The 5,000-nt window shown below is 43.7% G+C and overlaps 1 protein-coding gene across 1 annotated transcript in view; it reads right to left on the bottom strand.

Moving 5' to 3' along the window:
- LOC119579910 (G-protein coupled receptor GRL101-like) overlaps nt 1–5,000 on the bottom strand; it is a gene marked incomplete at its 3' end in the record, with an annotated part of 226,482 nt that overhangs the window by 127,949 nt on the left and 93,533 nt on the right. The gene's annotated exons all lie outside the window — the stretch shown is intronic.

Here is a 5,000-nt window from a genome sequence, read left to right as displayed (position 1 = left end):
TCCTGAGCCTACCGGGAGTCTCGTGAACTCCCGTATTCGCTTGGGGGGTGGGCATATACTACCGTCCTTTCGCCTAGGCAAGTCGGCGCGTAGAGGAAGTGTCCCACACATAACTCGACCTCTCTGTGGTATGGAGAAACGCAACCAAGCTTCCACTGATCGGGGGGGGGGGGGTAGAGACAAAATTACTGATTCACTATCTTGCTATTGCTGTTAGGGTGGATACCAAAAGTTAAGGGCTTTGATCCCTTCAGGACAAAACAATTTTGAGCAAATGGGGTCGGACCTGATCGATTGCCCAGGATGGATGATACCCCGGCTACCCCCTTCCCTCAAGGAGGAGGGGCGAACTCATGACCACTCTTGGGACGGAATTCGACCCTGAACAAACGGACCCCCACAAATGACAAAACGAGAAGACCACTTTTCTAAAATCCCAACTGGGAATGCGAGGTTCGGGAATGTAAAATGCGTGAATAAAAATCAATCAACTTTTGAACGTGAACTCCTTTATCATCAAAAAGGTCCTTGATGTTCAAGTGGGCGGCGATTTTGATTTTGTCAAAAAATGCGAGAGGAAGCCTCCTTGTTTAAAGTACAATACAACTCCCAGATTAAGGATTACTAAGCTGACGCCAAATTCATGATCTTCAAGTTAAAGTAACTATTCTATTGGCCCAAATACCTGTAAGGGAGAGTAATCTTTCACAGGGATTTGAGGACGTGGAAGAAAGTGAAATTTCTGAGAGCATGAAGGACCAAGGACTAGTGGAGGTTCATTGTATGATATGAAGGAGGGAATGTGCCCCCGCAACGAAACGCACTGTGTTTTTTTTTGACCTTTGCTTTGAATTAAAATTCCGAGTATATCAAGTCGGTATGAACGTGTGCAAGTAAAAAAGGGGGAAAGATTATGTCCCAAAAAGCCAATGCATTGTAATAGATGCCAAAAAATTCGGGACACCACCTCATTTAAGATGTATGATAAAAGACTCGAGTAAATTTCCGCGTTGTGCAGTAAATGTGCTGAAAGCCCATGACACCAATCACATGCACTAGCCAATTTCCAAAGTGCGAACTGTGGAGGTCCCATCAGTCAGGATCGCTGAGTGCAGCGTCCTGAGAAGGAGACATAGCATATATTGAGAAAAAGCAATGAAGTTAGTTATACTGAAGCTAAGAGGAAAGTGGAAAGTTTGACACACCAAACCCGGGATTACGTCTTATTGCTGAGCAGTAACAACATTTCCCCCACCCGTGAGTGCAAGTAATGTCAGTCAACAGATTGCAGCCAAGGATAAAGAATTGCTGAAACTGAAACAAACCGTAAAAGAACTAAATATTAAAAGTATATTCATTGAACTAAATTGGCGTCGATCAAATGCTACATCAACCCAGCCTAAACATCATACGGAGGATGATACTGAATCACAGTCCGGCGTGCACCTTTCCGTCGGGCTTACTCCCTGTGAGGACTTCGTCTGGCTCGCGATCGGCTTCTCGCGAGAGAAGCAATACGCAATCGTCAGTTTGTCCCATCGCCAGGAGTGTGCAGGACATGAGGATTCTTCTCCAAACCATCCCAAGAGAGGTCCCAGGGAAGCGAGGGAGAGGAGGCGAGCTCCCTCCCCAAAAAAGAAGAAAAAAAACTGGGGACAAGGCACTTCCAAACCCCATAAAACGCCGTCGCGTCGACCATTATACAATGGAACTGTCGAAAAGTCTTAGTATAATTAAATGACCTTAAAGTATTAGCCTCTCCTATGCTCCCTGTGTATATTAAGTTCTTCAAGAAACGCACTTACACACCTCGTCTCTGACGAGGTCGTTTCGCCGAGGGAAAACTACCACTATGTTGGAAGGATACGTGTGAGGGTAAGGGTGGAGGCGGAAGTCGCAATGTACATCCACCAAAGCCTCCCTTTTAAGAAGGACTATTGATTCTAGCTTTGGAGTTTGTCGCATGCAAAGTAAAAATTAATGGCACATATCTGGCTAATGTTCCCTTTATTGTCCACCTGATGCAGTGATAGCCTCTGCATGAGCTCTTTGCTCTTCAGGAACGTCTGCACAAAATAAAGTATTTTAGTGATTTTAATGCTCATCATACGTAGGGGGTTCCATGTGGCGTGCATGGTAGGGGTGAGCAATTAGTTAAGGTGTTAATGAGTAGATCTAGTCCTCTGAATGATGTTAGTCCGACGCGGGTGGACGCTAATACGGTAATTTGAGCTTGTTGAATTATCACTTTGGTCTCTCAGCAAAGAGAAGCAAGTGCTGTGGCACACCATTGACGACTCGTTGGAAAGGATCATCTTCATATTTTGATTAAATATTCATGCGGACACAGTGAGAACGCCCTCAGCGCCTAAATTGTAACGTAAAACGAGCAGACTGGGTTCGCCTTCACAAGGAGCGTTCAAGCTTGAACTTGTTGGAGAGAATCCATAAGTAAACAATATTCAGAATGCGAGTATAGAAGCGGCATTGCTATCATCCTAAACTTTCGACAGATAAGCGTTAAGCATGAGTTCCATGTGGACACCAGATTGCCGCAGGGCGCTGTGCCGACGCAATAAGGCCTATAGGCTGATTCAAAAATAAAGCACAAATGAGAACTTTTGCAATTAACAAAATAGCAAGAGCTAGGGCTCGTAGAGTAATAAGACAAGCAAAAAAGAGGACTCCTGGCGGAGCTTGTGTCTCCAATAACAGAAATACAAAAACATCGGAGGTATGGTCCACTATTAATAAAATTAATAAGAAAAAAAAAGTCTTTCAAATTAACATCATAGAAGAGGGCACTAGTGTCGATCACCTAGAGACAGTGCTAAGGCATCGCCGGGCAGTTCTCTCATACAAGCAGCCTCAGCTAATTGCCATCCCCCCCCCAACCCTTCATGACCAATCAAGGAAGAAGAGGTCGAGCTGCCAACCATCACTTTGCCATAGGAGATGACTTTGATTACAATAAAGATTCTTACAATGGATGAGCTTGTCGAGCCTAGAAGCCTGTAGAGGAACATCCCAGGCCCTATGAGAGTCGATATGAGATGATTAAAGCATCTTAATCATGATGACATGATTAAGTTGCTAGAATGTGACAAATGAAATTTGGAAAAGCCACACTTTTCAAAACCCATGGCACTACCGCCCACATCATCCCATATTGAAAGGAGGGGGTAACACAGATCTGCCATCTCCTACCGCCCAAAATTGCGTGAAAAAGTTGCTTATGCAAGGTCATGGAACGAATTGTTAACAGTAGGTTATTGCATTTTTTAAATTCAGTCATTGTTAGTGACGAGCAGTGCGGACTTCCGCAAGGTACGCCCAACTCTCGATCAGCTAGTAAAGCTGGATTTAGTCAATTCCAAGAGGCCATTGCCAAAAAAATATTTTTGAATTCAGTATTTTTAGATATAGAAAAAAGCCTACAACATGACATGGCGATATAGCCAACTCAGAACACTTTATGCTTTTGGATTACGAGGGAAAACTTGCCTTGTTTATTCAAAATTTCATTTCGACAGAACTTTTGCGTCAAATGTATTTTCGACAATGTCACTTTTTCGGACATTTTGCTCCAGGTAACGGGGTCTCCCCCCTTCCCAAGGAAGTGTCTTGTCACCAACATATTTTCTATGTATGATTAATGAACATCTACCCAGTTCCTCATCGGAATCTTAAATACTCACTATACGTGATGATGTGCATTATGGCACCAGCAATCAATGCAGAATTTCAGCAAAATTCGCATCCAAGTGGCACTGGATATGATTATAAACTGGGGGCCTCCAGTGGGTTTCAAGTTTCACACTAGAAAGATATTGGGGTATTTGTTTCCGTTGAGGAAGCCGAAACATCAGGCAACTCTAGGACAACAACCCAATACCATCAAAATTCTGCTAATTCTTTAGGTTACTTTTGAAGTAGATGAATGGAAAAAGACCACATTGGTTAGTTAAAGGAATAAATGTCAACAAGCACTTAAATTTATTAAAGTGCATTTCTGGTACAAATGGGAGCTGATAGACAGTCTTGCTAAATGGATATATAAAGCCCGATTAGGTCTAAAGTAGATTATGGGTCAATCGTGTATGGTTCGGTATCGAGAACAGTTTGAAAGGTTTGGATGCTGTGCAGAATGCCTGTTTGCGTGTGTGTGTTGGAGCCTGAAGTGCACTCGGACGAGGTCTTGAGGTGGAGTCAGGAGTTACCTCCCTCCGACTCAGACGCGCAGTTAGCCGAGCTATGCCGCACAGGTGGATCCAGACCCGAGCCACCCGAATGGCAAATTAGTGCAGTAGGCCCTCTTAGACCGAGACTCCACGATCTCGTCGAGAAAGTCGGTATAGATCTCTACTATCGATACCCTGGTTGAGTCAAATATAGCGCCATGGGAAACCCCCAATATCATGGAAGCCTGGCTTCCATCAGCCAAGGCCATGGCGCCGGAGGTGGAGGTACGCCAGAGGTTCAGAGAGATCCTTATTAAACATCTCCCTTTTTTTCATATATATACCGACGGCTCCAAGACAGATGAGTGTGTGGGTGCGGTTGTATGGTCTACTGAATGTGAACTAAAGTTCAGACTGCCGAATCATACATTGATCTTTCTTGCCGAACTTTTTGCCATTGATAAAGCCATTGATTTTGCACTATCGACGACCCACGATAGAATAGTTATTTTTACAGATTCATTAAGTTCACTTAAAGCCATTAAATCATTAGAAACCACCAAAAATGAACTACTGGGTAATATCATTCGTAAGCTACATGGTGCCAATAAATCAATCAAGCTAATATGGGTACCAGGCCACTCTGGTATCCATGGCAATGAGTAGGCTGACAAACTAGCCGGGTCAACTGATGATGTTGATCTCAGGTGTTTTGTGTCTCTTATAAAAGCAAAAATACATCTCCTGTGGCAAAGTGAGTAGACCAGCCTACAAATAGAAACAATCAAACCAACAATAGAATTGTGGGACACAGCCCAC

The sequence above is a fragment of the Penaeus monodon genome, chromosome 13, assembly GCF_015228065.2.
Source record: "Penaeus monodon isolate SGIC_2016 chromosome 13, NSTDA_Pmon_1, whole genome shotgun sequence".
NCBI classification, from domain to species: Eukaryota; Metazoa; Arthropoda; class Malacostraca; order Decapoda; family Penaeidae; genus Penaeus; species Penaeus monodon.
Note: the sequence above shows the minus strand (reverse complement) of the source record. Positions and strands in the feature narration are given on the sequence as shown.